The 22,433-nt window shown below is 28.1% G+C and overlaps 1 protein-coding gene across 3 annotated transcripts in view; it reads right to left on the reverse strand.

The window, feature by feature from the left end:
* The window catches only part of LOC132935396 (pseudouridylate synthase RPUSD2-like), a 494,051-nt gene extending 478,546 nt beyond the window's left edge, over positions 1-15,505 (reverse strand). For 2 of the 3 annotated variants that reach the window (XM_061001943.1, XM_061001944.1), the window contains exon 1: positions 14,965-15,505. The gene's annotated coding sequence lies outside the window, so the exon portion shown is untranslated. The remainder of the gene's footprint in view (positions 1-14,964) is intronic. The other variant, XM_061001945.1, reaches the window with a different exon arrangement.
* Between the last annotated feature and the right edge of the window lie 6,928 nt (positions 15,506-22,433).

Below are 22,433 nucleotides of genomic sequence, written 5' to 3' on the forward strand. Positions count from 1 at the left end.
TCGATTCATGTCAATATTCTTAGAGTACCTACACCAATTAAAAAAAAAAAACTCATATTGATAAACATTCCAACTAGAAAAGAATAAATAATAATGATTCATAAGATATAGCGTGCATTTTAATAATTTTGTTATCGAGTAGCAAAACTTAATAATAAAATACCAACGTGTATTCAATGTATATTTAATAAAAAAAAATGTATATCAAAATATAATATGTATAGGTACTCATTTCCTCGGGAAAGATATTAAGCACACTGCGCCGAACAATTTTATAATTAAAAATGAAATACGTAATAACATATAATATGCTGCTGCATCCATATACATTATTTTAAAATATCATAATGACATATCGCACCAATACCTACTTGAGGTTTTCCTTTATTTTTCCTTTATCGACGGTTCATTTCATCAACTATAAATGCGGTAGTATCGTACGAGATTCGTATTTGATTATAATTTATAAATTGTAATTATGTGTATCAATACATTTTGATATAACCTATATAGCAAATGTCCTATGGGACTATGATCTCAACTTGACATTTCATTTTATAGTATTCATCACCGTCAAATAGACTAATCAAACTACCACCCGCTGGGATATTTTCCTAGTGGACCGGGATACTTCGAGAGGGTCCCCTAACATTTATTACCCGCCTGCTACCCGTCACAGCTATGACAGCGCATATATATTTTAATTAATTAATTATTATACCATTGCAATGTCTTAAATCTACATTGTAATATTGCCTTTTTAGGTAGTCCAATATTGGATTATGAATATCTCGGAATCCGTGTCTTGGCGGTTCAGGGTTTTGGCTACTCCCCCACTCAATTAGCTCAAACTTAAAACCGAAATCGATTTAGATTTTAGACAATCAGCTTGACTTCTGCCCCCCCCCCCCCCGGTACACAAAATGTTTGTACAAACTCATTGTAAACGTTTTTCAAATAAAATCCAAAATCCAAAATCCAAAATCCCGTCGGGTTATTATATATAAAGTAACAATGGATGGTTTTATCGGTTTTTTTTTCTGAAAAATCGGAAATTTTTTCTCTGTATTAGCTGCATGGTTTTTTGATTTTTTCCTTATCGCCTTATCTCTATACCGGCCCCGCCAAAAACCACCAAAATAATTTATTAGATATTTAAATTCCAACCTTTTCCCAATTGTTAATTGTTAATTGTTATTTACGTTGATGGCATTATTAAGTTTTTTTGTTTTGTTGTTAGTTGTTAAATTTTGTCTGGATTAAGTATTTTGAGGGAAGTTACCTAATACCATTGATTAAATATATATTTAATCAATGCTAATACCTTATATTAAAAATAAGAGATTGTACACATTTTTATTGACCATTTGTGTGTAATTTTTTTCATTTTATACATTTACTTGTAACTACCTAAATAAAAAATACTAATGACATTTTTTTCTTATTAAAGTTTAATTCGAAAAATAAAACATAATACCTATTAGGTAGGTAAATTTTCCTGAAAATTAACACAAGTTCAAAAAATTATAGTGAATTTTTATTCCATCCAGAAAAGCAACCAGGAATTTTATAGGTATTTTCAAAATTAAAAGTGAGTAAGTTTTACCCAGAAAATCAGCCCCGTTTTTTTTAGGCTGGGCTTTTTCGTGCCAACCTTGCCAAATACTGACGCCAAACATTTAGTTTTACATAACAGACAATTTAAAAAAAAAATTGATTGGTAGTTCACCCCGGGGCGCCAAATTCCGAGTCCCTCAGACATAATTTATTTTTTTATTTTATTGGATTTGTTGAGTAATTATGTTAGTGATAATTAATAAGTGATAACCTGTTTATTTTCTTATTATATCTTTTACATTTCTATGCATATTTGTATATAAATATATCTAATGTATTTTATTATATTGTTATATCTATGTACAATTCAGAAGAAAAAGGCTTAAATATAAAATTACAATTTGTTTTATTTAATTATAAAGGTTGACTTTTTTACTAGGAATAAATGGAGTGGTAATGGTAAAATAAAAGTGTTTTTTAAACTAGTGGAAGCATAAGTGCAATAAGGGGAAAATATACACATTGCCATATTAGGGTATCACTTTTAACGGAGAGAAAAAGTAAATTTTCTAATTAGAGGTGGCTTATAAGTTTTTTTGTGACAATGAGTAAGAGATAACTGAGAAAAAAAGGGGGCCAAATGTGTGTACCTACTAAAATCGTAAATACACCTTTGGGTCGTCGTCTCAATCACAAATCACAATATTATAATTATTACACAATTATATGCCTCGTTGATTGCCAATCGTTTAGGATGAATCTATATACTCCTCACATGGACATCGTCAAATTTCCATTTTTCGTTTTGGAGCTCGACCTTTCAACTATATACCATAGAATATAGATCAGAGATCGCGGTCTTTAGAGGAATATTGGTCAATCTTATTAAAAATTAAATATACGAATATCTGTTGATCACGTGCGTAATCTTAAAGTTTAAGACTTAAACGCGCCTTTATTTAAGCTTTATATAGAAATTTGAAAGTAAAGAATTGATTAGCGAAGAAAAACATAACATTTTCCGAGGAGAAATAATGAAAGAAGAAAAATTAATATTATTATACAATTTATTATTATGCTACATAAAGATAATAATATAAATAATAATAGTATACCTAAACAAATAATGATAGATCAACAGATCCTTAAAATTATTAATGTGGCATTTGTTGTAAAAGGTTTGCGACCCCTGCATAGATCGTTTATAACGGGTGAAATAACAAATTAAAACATTGTCCCCTGTCGTATGTTTCTCCGTACAAAATAAGGAATAGTCTACAATTAATATTGAACAATAATACTAAATCTAATATCTAGCTAGTATTTATATTTATTTATACTTTGGAAATAACCATGAATAAATAATATAACTAATAGTTAAACAACAAACGATAATGATAAAATACGATGTATATACAATTTATATTAAATATATTTCTATTATTAACATGTTTCAAAATGTAAGTAACGATGAAGTCAAACAAATTTGACAATATAGAGACCGTCATATTATGTGTAATATATATGTGAGCTTTTATAAAATCAAAATGGCTACAAAACAAAATTAGTTCCTAAATAATTTAGCATAATACAAAAATAAGAAAGAAGACGTGAAGACTGTATATAAACTGTATTGTATGTATTATTATATATCTAATATATTATTATCGAGGACAGTTGAAAGTCACGAATAGTACAACAATCGCAAAAATCGTAATGTAGTAAAGTTTTAAAATGTAAAAACAGCGAAAACAATAACGGAGAAATATAATATATTTTTGTCCGATAAACCTAACTCGCTTATTGTAAATACATAATGCATAATGCATGACGATTGGGAAACGTTTTACCTACTAGCTTCATTGTATATAGTTATGGAATCGTATATACGTAAATAAAATTACACGTGAGGGGGATCAGAGTATCAGATAAGACATTGTAGGTAACTAAATCAAAAACTTTTTTGTGTATATTACTGGCATTGTTATATTATGTTAGGTGAATTCCGTACAAGATTGGTTATCGTGTTGTAACTTGTATTTCGTCATATTTCCGGCATGTTTAAAATTGTAAATTTTTACTCTGCGTATATAAATAAATCAGACACGGTGTTATTTTTTTTTATTTTTATTTAAGACCAATATAACTGAAAATGATGGCCCAATTAAAAATATCATAAGGGGAGGAGACCCAAAAGGCCAGAACTGCTCTATACTTAAAACGATTATTCATTTTCCATTTATCATGTAAAATTACGTCAAAAATATAATCGATATAGGTACATATTACCTATGATATTGAACTATTATATGAAAATAATTATAATTTCATTATCATCGCACAGATAAAACACGTAAGACATTTGTTCAATTCAAAAAAAAACCAATTAATTGTTAAAGGACAAAATAAACAACTAATAATTTTAACAGGTTACAAATCGAATAAAAGGTTCGTTTTTATATGCATAAGAAAAAAACAAAAACTCAAGCTCTGTGAAATTGTTGCATTATACCTATATAATAAAATATACGTAATGTTCCCAAACAATTTTTTAATGGTTTCTAGCTGGAAGTTGTACTAAAGTAAGAAACTCATATATAGGCTTGGTCAAATGGTGTAGCAACCTTTCGGATCTAACCGATTAGATACCTATAGTATCTGAAATTGGCGTATTATTTTTAAAAAAGTGTTTCATAATATAGCTATTTTTGAGATTTCGTCAGTGGATTTTACATATTATTAATGATAACTTTCAAATTTTTTATTATTGAAAACAGAATAATTTTAAGAAAATGTTTATCTATAAGGTGTAGTGAAATGACAAAGGGTAGATTACATCTAAACTTTAAATACCAAATAAAATACTCAAAATTCCAATAACAACAATTTTTTTAATCATTCTGCTTTTGATTGTAATAGTAAAAATGTAAAATTATATGTTATGACTTGTTAAAAAAATAAAATTGATTTAGAAAATGAGTGTAATCAGCGAGTTGAAAGGTTCGCCATGGACTTATTATAATAATTTCCATTCACCTTCGAAAATGTTTCGATTTATTTCAGTACAAAACGATTGGTCCATACGTGTAAATCGCGACCATAAAATAGTGCAGATATGAATATATTATCATAAATTATATTTTGTTTATTGGATGTATAACATATACAGTATATACAGGACTCGTACATACATAACATTTAACGCTCTCGCTTGGCATTTCGCGTGCGAATCGAGTGAAACAAAAGTTTATGATATTTTTACTTTTTGACTGGAAATGAAAGATTACGGGAAAAGTTTATGAAGCCCACAGCTGTTGAAAATATTTCAGTTGGTCATGAAACAAAATAATACGTATTATCTATATATTATATTATTGAGTTTTATTATTACCTATTTATATTATTATTATTTTTTTTTTATTATTATTATTATTTGATATAACCTGTACGTGTTCGTTGAGTGACAAAGTTTTATGTTGAGTACTTAACGTACATTCTGATGCAAGATGTTTATCCAAGTGGACTGCAGTAAAGCGTTTTACGTGCGTCTGAAGAGGAATGGAATTGTCATTGATGGATATTGCTGGCAAGTTTCCTGCACAGTGTGTAAAACAAATTCTCTAAAGAATTTTTTTACATTTCTGAATACAGTGGACATAAATTGGAGGATAAATAAAAACTGTAGTGAGGATTGAAATGGAAATTGAATTGTAGCAGTTAAATGCAGAAAAATGCCAACTGCACATGGCTTACTCATTAACTTAAAAAAGGCTCTAATATTATTATTGTTGAGTGTTACTAAATTCAAATTATAATTTACAATCGATTAATGAATCAATGATGTTTTGTTTTGTTTTTAGCAGAAATTTAAAGATAAATTTAAATTCGTCCGTGTCTAATTTATGTACAAATTATAACTAAATTAAGACTTATACCTACATTTTAGTATTTAATTTAATAATACAATAGTTTTATCACATAATAATATAGTAGTTATACTGGGAATTTGCTTTAGTTTGAATTACTTGTTGTTTCGGTAAATTTTTTCGTGTTTGTCAAAAACATATTTTACATAATTTTCAATAATCAGAGACTAGAGTACAACATTTTCATTTATAGTATAGGTACCCTATCATCGTAATTTCACTAATTTGAATTTATTTGTTGAATTTTTAACTTATTGCATCATCATTTTTAGAAAAGCTGCATCCTGTATCAGATTATAACAATTCATAATATAGGTCATCATTAAAAAAATTCACTATTATCAAAATTTCGAACATTAAATTAACTAAGATAATGAGTGATATCCATTAAAAAAAGTTAAAATCCTCCTGTACGTATTACTAATAAATATTTTATAAAAAATATTTCACAAATTAAAAATATTCAATTTTAACACGGGCGCATACTCCCACAAAGCATACAAATATTTCCTGACTATGGTAAAAATATTTTCAATAAAATAATATAGTTCTCAAAATATTTAAAAAAAACTTGCGTAAATAATTAGGAAATATTTTAGTTATATTCTTTGTCCAAGAAGTTCATATTTCTGAAATTATTTTATAAAAAACATTTACAAAACATTTAAATCATATGTTTTGTTTATTTATTTATTATAACTTATAACAATAAACGAGGAAAGGCCCAACATTAATAATACACATACCTGGCACTTAAATAAGATAATTATATATAATAAAAAAACATTTTGATACAAAAAAAATAATTGTTTAGAAGTGATGGGTCCCACTTGCTAATTTCATCATTTGCAAAACGGGTTCGTTATACAAATAGTTTGTCGCACAGAACGGGACACAGGAAGGAGAAAAATTAGCACCAGGAACATTAATATGTATCCTCGCTAAAATATCAGGAGCATCAACTTCCCCACTCATGATTTTCGATATGAAAACTAGGTTAGCATTGGCTGTTCTAGCACTCAACGCCTTTAAATTTAATTTCCCTAGTACTGGTGTATAATCGTACGGTAGGGGCAGTCAATATGCATATTGAGCAAAAGATGCATATTTCAAAAATTTACGCTGAACACGCTCAATTTGACAAGAGTCATGTATAGTCTGAGGGTCCCAAATCACTACACCGTATTCCAGGCGAGAAAGCACAATAAAGCGCTTTTAAAGGACTACACAAACTGAATTCAGATGAAATTCTATTGATGAAATCAAGCATTTTCAAAGCGTTGCACGTGATTTGTTCAATATGGACATTGAAACTTAGAGTGCGATCAAATGTGACACTTAGGTCAACAACATTGCAACCAGAAAACTTAATCTGATACCATCAACCAAATAATCATGCCAAATAGGATTATGAGAACGCTTGAATGACATATAATGACACTTAGGAATACAGAGCACCAAGCCAAGCTGTCTAGATCAAGTTACCTACCAGGGCATTAAGTTCGCTTTGGAGCAGTTCACAGCCACGATAAGAATCAATGCGAAGGAATAATTTTATACCATCAGCAAATACGATAAATTGCAATTCTTTAATACGGAACTGATGCCATTAATGAAAAGGGCAAACAATACAGGGGATAGATGACCACCTTGCGGCACACCAGACGTAATATTAACTATAACCAAACACACACCATTAAATTTTACGAATTTATTGCTTCCTACCCGGAAGAATGTTTTCAAAAAACATTTTTACGGAAACTTAATAAAAATATTAAGTCAACATTTTTATGCAATCATATAGGTAGTACAGTATTTTGTTATCATGAGAAGAAAATATTTACAAAATATTATTAGTCAAACATTCATTATTGAAACACTTTAAAATATTCAAAAAAATTTTATAATTTCCCAAATGCTGTGTGGGCTCCAGTCCAAATAATAGAGCACTGGGCGGTGACATGTTTCCGTCCAGCGGCGCGCATCTCCCACATAAAGGCATATAATTATGGTGACTGGTGGAAGGGGAAAAAAGTGCGCAGAACCGGTGCGTTTTTATTTGGACCGGAGTATAGATATTATACAGGCATACAGCATACATTTTAAATACACGTTGATGACACGCGTGTAATAATTTTTTTTTTAAATATAATTTATAGGTAATGATTTAAAGCATTTTATGCAATACCTAATTAATAAAGTATAAAATGCAAACGATAGAAGTATATTTAACATGGTAAAAAAATATATGCACATATTGGATTTTGGCGATTAAGTGAATCAAATAGAATTAGTTATTACAATTTAAACCCGCAGCAGAGAACAGATTTGAGTATTATAATATATATATAAAATACCAAAGCGTGTATTATTATGATGTATAAAAACAACGACAAGTGTCAACTCCAGAATTCCACTTTGAATGAAATCAAATCATGATTTAGTGAAACTTACTATGATCAATAAATTATGATTTAAGGCAAAGATCAGCTGGGGAGGCTTACGTGCCTTAGCCCCGTTAAACAATTCTAAAGCTTCATCTGCAAAAAAAATTGAAGTTTTCTCTTCTATTGAAGTGCAAGCTTCATTAAAATAAATAAATAAATAAATGGAAACCTCTCAATATAATATGTGAACCTTTCGGTCTATGAACAACTCCGTTTATATACAGAGGACGATTTTTTTTTAATTTTCCCGCGGAAACGAATGAAAAGTAATATAAAACAGGGATTGAGGACAAAACGCCTCTCGATAGCAGACGCTCTTATAACAACGAACACAAGCACTGTCTATATGAATTTGACCCAATTTACCACACAATATTAGTGCTAAAGTAAAGTAATATGCTCGCAGACCTCAGCTAAAGCATTATAATATATTCATGCATATTAAAAATATCAAATATTACATATTTATTACACGGGACGCTAATAAGTTAATATTGGAGGTCATTTTAATATACCATCATTATCTAATTATACAACTACTGTTATATATTTTTAAATTTTAAATGAATTATTTAAAGTGATTAAAATGAAACTCGTATATCTACAAATTTAACACTTGCATGAATGACCTCTGAAGGTAACTATATTAGCACACCTTTTATCTTCTATAATATTGACGAGCTTTCACTATTCACAATTATATTTTATACACAAATTCATAGAATATTATAATAATTAAACAATAGGAAAGACATTTAATGATTTATAAGTTTTTTTTAAAGGAATATTGTTTATCGAGTTGTTTTTAATACCTTTACAGAGCTATACTTACATTAAAATAAACCAATTTTTCGTTTATAATAAAATAAGAATTTCAGTCAACCTCATTAATTTATTTTATTTTATTTACCTTATTACTTTTTTTTTCCTCAACTGTTTTATCGTACACAGTTCATTAATAAAATGTATATACAAAAATCATCGATAAAATAAGATGGAATTATTAATTGGTAATGATGATGTATTTGAATATATATTGATATATTGTGTATAATATCTAGATTCATGAATGAATATTGAATACCTATTATTAATATTTAAAATCGAAACAAACAAATATTGTGAATATAATATTTATATTAAAGTGAGTGGTTTCATTATGCATCATTGCATATTTTATATAGTGTCACGATTGGTCCACTTGTGGTATATGGACGATTTAAAAAGTTTCTATTATGATATGCGAATACACCAATCATAATATAGCGAGAGTGGAGAGTATATGAATTAATTTGAAATCTCTCAATACTAGATAAAATAGAATAATATATTAGCATTTTCACAATTTATGAATATAGTAATCTTTAGTGTTTGAATTATTTCTGTGCTATTTTAATATTATTGAACTTCTATATTTGAGATGGCTGGCAGGCAGCGTGTGAAACTATATAAGCTATACCTACGTACTGTGTCAACAATTTTGAAACATACGATTGATGGGGAATACGAAACCTCATGGAATTTCACACAATGTACAAGTATACTACCTATACATTATTGTTATAGACTAGGTTGTATAACAACACATAATATACCTATAATATTCATATATGTGTATAAGTACTAGACTTAAGGGTTAAAGGTATATACAACATGTGTAATGGATATAATTAAGTATACAATAATATTTATTTAGGCTGTACGCCTGTACCTACGTCCTACACAATATATATCCATATTATAATGGGCATCAAATTTAAATTTATACAAACGATTCGCAATGTCCAAGCAAATTGTACAATTCGTTTTGCATTCGATCGACATAACTGAATTTCAAGAATTTGACCTATCTCCCCTCAGCTATTTTGCCACATGCACAATACATATATAATTCGATATTTACAATAATTTGCTGCTGTATATATTATTATATTATATCCTCATAGAACGCGCATTTCGGAACTATTCAGACATTCAATATAATATATATATATTATAGAGTCTACACTGCAATATAATAATATCGTCAATAAATTAATGATTTAATCCGGGGCTCATTGCGAGCATTGGAGTTGTCCACTTTGAATTTGCGTTGTTGTGTTGTTGCTTTTATTATTTATTATTTTACTGTCACAATTTTGATATTAAATACTATATATAAAGTGAACTGACAAAAATAGATAGGTACTCATGAAACTGAGATCTGAAACCTCATTATGTATTATATGTATACTAGTTGTATATTTAACTTGCACAAACATAATCAATGATCAAAGCACTCAGGAAAAATGTATTTTTATTATTTAATAATAGATATTATTTCAAAAAGGGATAATAGTGCAGAATAAATATTATAATATTAATTAGTCCTTTTTTCAGGTCACTAGAATGTAAACAAATCGTGATTAATACAAATGTTTTATGAATAAATCGAAGTTCCAATTTATATTTAATTTATTGAAACTGATATTATTTTCAACGCTCAATACAATTGAAGGATTTCCCGACTGCACGTCATGTTGTGCTCAACAACTAAAAATAACTGCTTTTATAAAATATTTAAATATTTAAATATTTAAATAGGTAATCATAATTAAATGCATTGCAGTACGTAATTATTCAGGGTCAGCACTATACATTATTTAATCCTGTGAGCCGTGGAGGGGGTGTAATTATTTGAGCAATTTGCCGTCTGATAATTAAGAAATTACTTGCCGCTTATATTTTTAACACACTCATTGAATTTACCATCACTTCGATTTAATGTTTACTCTAGATAACAATTTTGTTCGTTCCATTAAATCTAATAGTTTTATCGTTCTGATAATATCCAATCAAATTACTTGACCACACAAAGTGATAATATTATACATAGGTACTAGATATGTGAATGTACTGAAGATCTCACTGGGTATCATATATAAGTGGAAAGTACACCCCCACCGCACTAAGCCCGGCCCTGTGTGATATAATTTATAATGGTTATTATCTAATAGTAATTTAATTTTAGTGTTTATATATTATTATATTTTACTTATGTTATATACTTTTATTTTTATTTCTTTGCTGATTTCTTGAACTTTGAGTTACTCAAGTTTAACTTGATAATGGATATATATTATATACCTATATAATATATTAAATGTACCTACTACCTATACTTATATCAAACTCAATAATATGATGTTTATTGTATTGTATATCGTATATGAATTCCATATTCTGTAATATAATATTATGTAAAAGTTATTCTGATTGCAGAATTTTTTTTTTTTTACTTTCATTAAAAACATAATGATGAGAAATGTTAAATATATATTTGCGATCGATTAATTACAGATTTTACCCAGTGCGATTTGGACATTATTCAAATTATTTTCGTTTTACGACAATGTGTTTTGTTCATCTAAAATTTAAATTCGTGAAATTACGATACGATTATGTTCCGATTTATGTGCATAATATTTATTTAATTTTTAAAGCTCGATGATTTTTTTCATGCACATCGATAAGCAATACAATTGAAATGGAAATTGATTTTCAAAAATAGTTGCATAAAAATATTAGGTATAGTTAAATATCAAATATATTTGCAATACCAAAATTTAAATGATAAAAAATGTTAAAATATTATTTTCAAATTATTATGAATGAAGTTTCAATCAAAATATATATAAAAAAAAACATTTTTTTATCATTAACAATTTTACTGCTTTAAAATTTCATAACATTATTAATAAACATACGGCGCTCAGTGCTATTAGATTAAAAGTGTTATAACAAGCCATGTTTTCAATATCAAATGGATGCAGTAGAGATGTGTTATCTTGTTTAACACTGCATGTTTAATTAATGCGTAATGATTAATTTCAAAAATAACATTTGGGCTACTAAAGATGTAACTGTTTACTTGATTTTTTTATCAAAGTAAAATTATAATTAATATTCACGTTGTTTTCATTGAATCAAAACATACAAATAAATAAATAAACCGATTGTAACAAGGCTACAGCTTAAATAACTTTGTATTAGTAAGTGCGATAGGATCTCATTTAAAATATGAATATTATATATGCTTATCGACTATCGTTACTTATGTATACCTATATAATATATATATAATATACATATATAAGTATTTAATTTTCTATAATTTTTAGAATGTTCTTATACGTATATTATCCTGATACGACAATGTCATGTTGGTAAAAATGGATTTCGCAACTTTGAAAAAATGTTTGTTCTTTGATTAGTGTAACACTGTAACAATTTAATAAAATATACAATAAACCTTCTAATTTCCAATTATCGGGTTCATTGAAATCAAAATAGTAATTGAATAGTAAAATAACTTTTGTATGCCCGAAGTGTAGTCATGTGTAATGTGTATATTATTCAAACGAACTGCCAAACGCATGTATTTTTAAACAGTAGCCTATATTAGCTGCTTTCACTTTACTTTTAAATTCAGATAACAAACAGACACGTTTGGATGTTTATTAAAATCGCCTTAAACCCAAGCACTGTTGTTTATGAATTTTTTTTAATACTATCCTCGAGTATTGTCTAAAAAAAGGTACTTCATTTAAAAATTATTCTTGCTAATAATAATTAATAAAAAAAAACTCTGCCAAATACCTACCTCGACATTTTTTATAGAAAATTAAACCAAGAATATGTTTGAAAAAAAATATTAAATACCTATTACAATTGTTTACATTGCAATTATAATTAATAAAAGAATATCTACGGTATAAATTAATATAAGAAAAGTAGTCGAGATTCGCCTATCAAACGCTCCCGTATAAAATGAATCTACCCACACATTGATACTTTTCATTTTAACATCGTTGTATAATATACCAATATTATGAGTTTTTTTCATAAAACTTCGTTGGTACCATGGTTTAATTATTTAGTAATTGTATAATCTACTTAAATAATAAATATTAAATCATATATTATAGGTAAAGCGTTTAATTGTATGATTTCCCAATACAAATTATCAGTTACATCTTATACCATAGTGAAACATACATCATTGATATAATATACACTATTTTATTATTTTTTAATAATATCTTTTAAAGACCTATGGTTAATATCATATAACTCCAGGTTATTTTATACAAATAAATTAATAAAAGAAGAATTTATCTTTTTATATCAATTATACATCAAAATGCTTTAAAAATACCCTCTCTCTTTATAATAATATATATAAAATAATATATACATATATCCATATAGATAGATTATCCTACTATTATATATGAATACCATATCCTATCAGAATACATGTATATTTATTATTTATTGATTATTCACGCACTTAGATTTTGAGTGGAAGTTATTTATATTATACTAACGCAGCTATATGGATATATAACATTAGTGAGTGTATTTCCTATTCGGAAAACATTCTTTGGAGCTTGGACTTATAAAATGGCTTGTTATAAGTTGTAAAATATATTTTATAGTGCTCTACTATTATATGTATAGGAAATTGGTCGTGAATGGTGTAATTCAAAAAATATACTTTACAAATTATTAGAATGTTGAGTTGGAAAAAAATGTTATGACGAGTAAAAATATAAGCGCCATTAATTGTATGCTAAAATGGGAATTGGTATATAATAGTAGACGTATATACTTCTGGGTAAAATAATGCATTTTTCAACAATTGAAAATGTTCATTGTTTTTTTAAATACTCATTGTAAAATATTATAAGGTACTATATACCGGTTTATATAATAAAGACTTAACACATTGATAATTATTCAATACATTTTGGAACGTTTATGTAAATGTTTTTTTATGATAATTTAAAAAGTATACGTGGGTACCTATATATATTAAAACACAAGGTACATAGTGAAGTAAGATAGATTGTCTTAATCACTTTTTTATATATATTTTCACTGATTTTATTCAATGTATAGTATTAAATAATAATAATATGACATTGGCTTGCACTTAGGTGAATAAAGTGTCATGACTATAGGTAACTACTAGATAAATGGCGGTACATCAACCAGTGACTGTTTCCTGTCGGTGCTATTTGTTTAGGTTGTAATTATTTTTCAAACGTTAATTTTGTGCTTAAATGACAATTTTACTATTTTTGTTCATAGTTCGTATAGTAAGTTGTTAAACTATAAAACAATACATAATTATGTAATGAGTTGAAAGCGAAAAATTGCGAGTTTTTACACTAGTACCTATATTTATTAGAACAATAATAATAATATAAACACGTTATATTGTATTTTAATGGTTACCTGTCGAGAACTGTCATGGCCATAATAATATTATGAAGCGTACCTAGATAGGTATTAAAATCTCAGATTCTAAAATCATATACATAATAAATAATAATACAATGGGTAAAATTCGTATCTAACGTAAGTACTTAGGTAGTAATTATTTTTGTGTGCAGTAATTTAAATGCACGAAAAAAAATTTTCAACATTTTTTCTCTATAATTTCTATACTTACAATTTATAACGTTATATAGACTATATAACACAGGCATGTACCAAACCAATTTGTAATTTAGCAGGAAAAAAAAGCAAAACGTTCGTTTTTAAGGAATGAAGAAAAAAAACTTTTAAATTAGTTTTACGCTCGGCGAGGGTTAGGTATGTTCGCGTGTGTTTAAGAAAAAACAACAAACATACAAATGGGGTCTGAGCGTTTCTCTTGTGAGTGGTGAGTTTTCATGTGGTGGTGGTGGGGGGGGGGGGGGGGGGGGGGGTGTACTTGGAAAATCGGAATGAGCCAAACTACTGTTGCAATTCAAACCGTGTCCGGGCCGTACCTACGATTCGGGGGACGGGCCGGGGGATCGTGAGGACGGGTCGTAGTGTACGTATAAAAATAATAATTAATAATTATTGTAATAATAATAATACTTAATAGTAATACGGTGTGAATTTTATGTCGCGACGACGACGGTGACGAGGCGAGGTATATTATATTAAATTGTGATATTACTACGGAAAACGGGAATAATAATCACAACAATAATTACCTGGCAGTGGATAATGCGATGATATAATATTTCGTAGCAGGTTCCACTTTAGGACTAGGACTGCTTGGGCGGACACGAGTCTCTGTCGATGCCGACGCGGCGCACTCACTCGATTCGTCGATCGGGCACGGCGTAATCAAACGACGAATATGAAAAATGTATATTATTATTGTAATAATATAGCGTAATATAGGCAAGCGTTACGAACTAACAATAATTTTAAGAAAAATATATGATCAGTTTTTAGAGCTGCATGTGTATAATTATAATATGACGAGTCAAAATGGATGACCGAAAAAAAAAACGTACTCGGCGGAAGGGAAAACAGAAGAAAAACAAATCGCGAAGAAAATGTGACGGACCGAAAATCGGACGAATCGCCCGCGCAAAACAACGACCGGCGTGCGAGCTCCCGGCGGCGGACGTGCTGGGCGCGTGGCTGGACGCGGCGGACTGACGACGACGACCGTGCGATGTCTTTCGTAATGTTATAATTTTCGCGTGCCGACGCCGTGCGAGAGAGAGACGCGCGCGCGAGAGACTCGTCGTCGTCGTCGTCGTCGTCGTGTGCCGCCGACCGGTGTTCGGCGCTGGCGGCGCGGCGGCGGCGATATTATAAAACGATGCGCGCCGCCGAACCGGCTACGGCGGCGCCGCCCTCGGGTTTGTCACAGGAGCTCGGAACACCAAGACACGCGCGTCCGTCAAATCGACGACGATGACGACGACCATGTCCATTTCGCCTCTCCAAATGTACTTATACTTTAAAATTGTTATAACTATTATTATCAATATAATACTATAGATATCAGATATTAATACAATACGCACGTGGCGATATTGTACAATGAAAAAATAATACGCACGCCCGCTATTAATAAAACCGGAAACTCCTATCTACCTATAGTTAATTTTGTGTCCAGTACTTTTCTTAATAATTGAAAAAAGCAAAACAAAAACTTGAGGAAAACGGGAATTTTTACGTAAAACCAGTTTTTGATAATATATTTTGACTCGTTTGAGCTATTTATAGAAATTAAAATTTTTTTTATCAACATTTTTAGACAAAAACTAACCAAACCATTAGTTTAATAGTGATATCAAAATTTTCACGAATGTTAGTATTTCTTTTTCTTTTTTCCCGAACATTTCATAAAATATTAAGAATTTTCAACTCTGGCCTGCCAAAGGCAAAAAGTACCAACTACCTAAATCCAATATTCTATCAGAAACCGAAGAGACTAGAAAACTAGAAAAAGTAACTTCGGATAGAAAAAAAAAATTAAAAATATACATTATTGTAAAATCGATATAATTATCGCTCCACTCAGAATCTAAAACTAAAATCAGTATTCAAATCTTTGAAATTGTGTCACTGGGAGGTTCTTTATAACGCCAACATACCATTTTTTTTTTATTACAACAAATTCACTTATTGTTTGATTTAATATTAATATATCACTATTAATGTATTTTCGTGTGGAAATGAACGTATAAGATGTATGCTGTCTTTTGAAAAAATAGTCACTTATTATACGTGCGTGAAGATGGCCCCCCGCCTTTGTCTTATCGACCAACGCCATTGTTTTGTAATTAATTTGTACCTAAATACTTTATCTTTATCAATTAATGGCTTTCTTCCTACTTGTAAAAATATAGTAATATTAATTTAGTTTCCTCTCATATGAAACAGATGAATAAATTCTAAAATAATTCTTGAAAATTATAATTTTTTAAACATTGTGAAGAATAATTTTTGTTATAAAAAAAATTAATTTTACGTTCTGGTCAACAAAATCGTTTCTTTTTTTTAAAAATATATGTATAAATTAGTATAATAAATTATTTTTAGTTATTTTTTCTCAAAAATTATAATTAAAAATGATCAAAAAAGATTTCTAAAATAAATGCAATTAATTCATGATTAACCCGTCATATAAAATTAATTAAAGTTATATAAAAAAAATTGTCGAATTACATAAATAAAAACTAATTATTTAAAAAAAACTAATTAAGATTATTAATAAAAATAGTAAATTACTAAAAGTATAATTAATACAAATTATGTATATTAATAATTAATAAAACTATAATATTTAAAAAAAAATTAATTAAATTAACATTCTGAAAGTGTGTTACAAATAGTTACAAAATGTGAGTTACAAAACAATGGCATTGGTCCGGGGTCAATCAGACAACGTCAGGGAGCCAACATGTATTTATCATTCGTTATAGTAAACCAGAGTTATTTGGTATGAAACTGTGAAATTTCGACGTTACTAAACAAATTTATTATATGAACAACATTTTATTTTGCATATAAAAACATATTTGAATGGTTAAATTGGTCCAATAGTACATTATATTATACACTCTTATAACAGAAAAACAGCTAACGATTAGCTGCTCACAGTAAAACCCTCATATTTACGCACCTTTAAATAATCCTCAGCCTAGACCCTACTCCTACAATAACCTATTCAAATTCATCAAAATATCCTATTTAATCTACCATCTAATATAAAATACTAATGTATTCTACTAATTTAATTTTAAGCTGTCACTGTAGTTTTTTTCAGTTTTATTCAATGGATTTTGGTAACAAAGATGTACTTTTAATAATAATAAATAACATTTTCATATTCGTACTGTTATTTTTGGTATACTGAACAGTAATCAAAAACATAGAAAAATACCCATATTACGTGTATTTGCGTGTTATTTACTACAAATCATCTAATTATTTTCATTATTACCTTTTTAATTATTATAATAAATTATTTTCTTGCAAATTTTGAGATTATTGCATTGCATAATGCACACTATTTGTTTCAAATTTAAAACATTTTTAGTGCGTTTAATCCGGTCTTTTATCTATCTTTCGTGTGGGTCTAAATTCGATGTGTTTGAAGAAATAAGTAATATATTCTAAAGTATTGTAAGCTGAAAATTATGTCATTGAAAATATGTTCATCCGAGCAAAATAATAATGGAACGAGGAAAAGTTCCCAAATAACGAAATTCACGGTAAAAATGTAAGATAGCTTATACTCGTATGTGGATATTTTGTATTTCAGTAAAATAAACTTTTCCTAGTAACTAAGCGTTTGTCGTGATATTAAAAATAACTCATTAAAAGTTTAAGCATTTTCATTGTGGTTTAAAGTTAACTTGTTAGTCGTTACATGAATTGTTGGTTAGCACTTCTTAAAGGTAAAGAAACACTTATGGAGAAAATCATTTCTCACTAAACTCGTTAATATGTCAAACATTGTATACTCGAAATCGTAGTTACTATATTATTATTATGTATGTAAATGACAATAGTAGGTGAACAGCTAATTATATATTGTTACAATGTTATATTACGTCACACAGTTTATGCGATATCGGTTTCACTAATTCCGAGTAACTTTGACTCACTGTATAATATTATACTATGTACATTTTATGTATAATATTTCCCTTGAAATGGTTATTTTTATACCGTTTGAAGTTTAAACCACAGTGAAAATCTATGTGTTTCACTAAATACGTTAATGTATTATCTATTGGTCGTTAATAAGATATTTTGAGTTAAATTATTTTTTTTTCCTTAATAACTGGATATTTGACATTTTTATAGAAGGTTATACTTTATTAACTGTCATAATATTTTTATGTGGCTTGGAGCGGCGCGTTGGCTGATATCAATCACGCAACGTGACTGAGAGTAAGCAACGGCCACTGCTACTAGTTCCCGGATGGGTGACCAACCTAGTTCGTAGAGCGCTAAAACCTTACCACACATACACGTGTTTTCAACCTGAACAACCGTTCTAACGTGTCCGTACCAACCCTACCAACCTTACACCTTATTACCAACCTACTCTTTTTTCAGATAAAAAAACAGTAATCAAATTCCGACAATTCTACAAAGCCTGAAAATTATTCCCGTGAAGTCATTTTTTTCGATATAATATACACACGATAACGCCCCCCCCCCCACCCCTAAATGCGTATCGGGTAGTAGATTAATGAAAAAGTATTATAATTTAGATGACAACTAAAATATAAAAATTAATTTTCAAATTTTGTAGAACTGCAAATTTGAAAACCTGGCACCGGGCCCCTTAAGTAAGTATAACACAATTAAAAGACAATCCATCCCAATTTTATTTTAAATAATTAAGAACTAAGAATAATCAAAGATCAAATAAATACATTATTATTTGTTAGTAAAATATTTATAAAAGTATTATCAATTATGTATATATAAAATAGTATAAGGCTGGGCAAGTTTATGATTTTTTAACTCAGTTAAGTTAAGTTAATATACACCAATAACAAAAAGTTAAAAGTTAAAAGTTAATACACAATATTTGTTAACTTTTTATAAAGTAAAAATAAGTTAGTTTATTTATACAACCTTAATTTTTTTTCAACCCAAAACAAAATTATAGACTAAAGTGTTTATACTTTATACGGTATTTCCATACAAGTTAGATTCGAATGATATAAATTTAGTAAATTTTTTTAACTTCAAACAATTCACTGTAAATATGTTTTGGCATGAAAATGAAATTGACTGAAATATTAAAATATAATTAAATTAAAAACAAAATAAATTAACTTAACTTACTTCTTAAAATGAAAACTTAATTCGTTAATTCTTGTTAATTAAAAAAGAAATTTAGTAAGTAAACAGTTAATGAAAAGCCAAAAGTAACTAGTTAAGTTAAAAAGTTTAAATTAAATTAACGTTTTAACTAATTAAATAATATTAGTTTATTGATAATTATTAATTATTATACAAAATCCAAAATTTATACTTCGTTTACTATGTTTCTTCATAATATACAGCCTTTTTACTCCCAATATTTTTAGCATTAAATAATTTTAACAAAATTAAAATAAGTTTAAGTTGCACTTATTTAAATGTGAAAAAACTAAGTTAGGAACTAATATAATATTACCAATCATTTAAAAAGTGTAATTATTTGTATTTTCATTAAATCCAAACTGTAAAATACTTAAAAAAATATTTATTTTTCTTTATCAAATCTGGGAATAAACTTCTTATAATAAATGGTTTTTTTAAACCTTTAAGTTCCCGAGATTTTTTTTTATCGGACTTTATTCGATTATTCAGTTGTTTAATTAGTCATTATATAAAAACTAAACTTTTACTTATTATCCTTACATTTTGGTAAATTCAATTTGTTTATGAAATTGCTTGAATTCAGGATAAGTATTTAGTTCAGAACAAAATAAAAATAAAATTGTATTCAATACATTCTTTTTTAGTTAGCCAACTTGTACTAATACTGAAGGTGGAAATGCGATTTCACTGACTGCAGAGTGCAGACCATGCGTCAAAAAGATCAATGTTATATTTAAGGCATGAGTTATTGTTAGAAAGTGCAAATTTTTACTAAGGGATTGGTTAAAAATCAATTTACTGACCAAAGCAATGTATTAAATAATAAAAGAAAAAGTATAATAATGTTAATACACTATGCGCGAAATTAATGGTTAGGTCATTTATAACTATAATAATATTTTAAAACACTTAGGTATTTTCGAGACGTCCGATTTAATTTATAATATTTCGTGCACGGTTTTGACGCAACCAGTCTTTGTACCTTTGTACAAAATGTTGGCCTGTGTTTCCGATACCTCATAAGATGTGCCTACTATGTTTTTTTAACAATACAATAAAAAAAATATTATGATTACACGGCGTCTTGAGTAGGCTATTTAGCTACATCACTGTCGCGTGTATGGTAATTTATATAATGATAATATAATATGATTATTAGTTATTACAATATTGATATAGGTAGTACAATGATTTGTTAAAATACATCAAATTTGTATACGTATACAACTGAAATGTATGTTTTAATTACGAGGAAGTTAAAATTAATGTGTTAATAATGATTATAGTCCAACCAATTTATGCCTTGACATCAAATTATTAAAATTTAACGTGTCAATTTATGATTTGATGTACCTACGCACAGAATGCTGTGTGTCTGGTCTGCATTGGCCGATTGCGCTTTAGCCATCGATTTTTGATTATGAAAAATGAAGATTTCCATAAAGTGACCGAACAATATTCGTCGATACGTGAAATAATTTCTCCAAACTTGAATGCCCCAAAATAACGAGTATGAACCTCTGCCTGAACCAAGTTTGACGTTTATAATAATTTCATCACAAAATAATGAAATGGAAATTTATTGAATTGACTATCATTAATTTATTCATTGAAAACAACATTCCGACGAACAAAATATTATCAGTACATAAATTATTATTATTTTCAGAGAATTTAAATCAAAATAATATTGTTATAATATTAAAAGTTCCATTCTACTGATTTAGTTTTCAGATCACAATATTTCATATTGTTGAAAATAAAATAGTTAGTTAATGTTTAAGCTTTCCATTTATTTATCACTTCACTTACAGTGCATCTTAATATTATCAGACATAAAACTAAAAAGTAAATTATAAACTTTATGTAGGTATTATAACATTATTTTACAAATTATTCATTAAACATTTCAGAAAATCATGTACAATTTTATGATAAATAATTCAGTAGCGTCATTTGAGGAGGGGGGGGGGAGGCAACTAAAGTATCTGATCCAGTCAAGAATTTGTTTGAACCTCGTTTACAAATTATAAAAAGCCTTATTTTTAATACTATTCTTATAATTTGTATTTGATAAACAAACAAATGTATAGTTATTTTATTTTTAATTACTGATAATCGACCGGCTACCGTGTCCGAGTTTTCCTATTGGTTGGTACTTGACTGGTGTGAGCACATAACACTTCATAATGCGTACTGCATACAAGTGTGCGGTGCAATGATGCATATATGGTGTGGGGAGGGTTAATCCTTATATACGTCACATGTGCAGTGTAGAGTTCGACATGTAAGAATTATTATTATATTCTTAGAATAATACCAACTACCAAAACGTTACAATACCCTCGTCAGAATATCAAATAAGACCTATTCGCTAAATATAATATAATATAATATTATAATATTCTAAAGTATATGTTCTAATTTCTATAGGTATATTGTGTTTAATTATTAATTATTTTTTACTATAGAGATATGTTATTATTGAAGTTAATAGTTATACTGTGTATTGTAGATGTCATTTTCTATTTAATATTTGACAAAAATATTAATATATAATACTTCAAAATCCTGTGTGTGACGTTCAAATATCTGATTATTTACCATCCCTTCCCCTTCCCCACCCATATTCACTATAATATGTGAATCTGCGTGAAAAACTGAAATGACGCCACTGAAAAAATAAGTTTTAGTCTATGTTTGTATTGAACGATGGTAAAAAAAAACTATACCCAATATCCTAAAGTCCATTACAGGTATAGCCGGTATCACGTTGTGTTTATATAGGACTACTTTTTTCTTGGGATAAATTTCAAATAATTTGTTT

The sequence above is a fragment of the Metopolophium dirhodum genome, chromosome 1 (assembly GCF_019925205.1).
Source record: "Metopolophium dirhodum isolate CAU chromosome 1, ASM1992520v1, whole genome shotgun sequence".
NCBI classification, from domain to species: Eukaryota; Metazoa; Arthropoda; class Insecta; order Hemiptera; family Aphididae; genus Metopolophium; species Metopolophium dirhodum.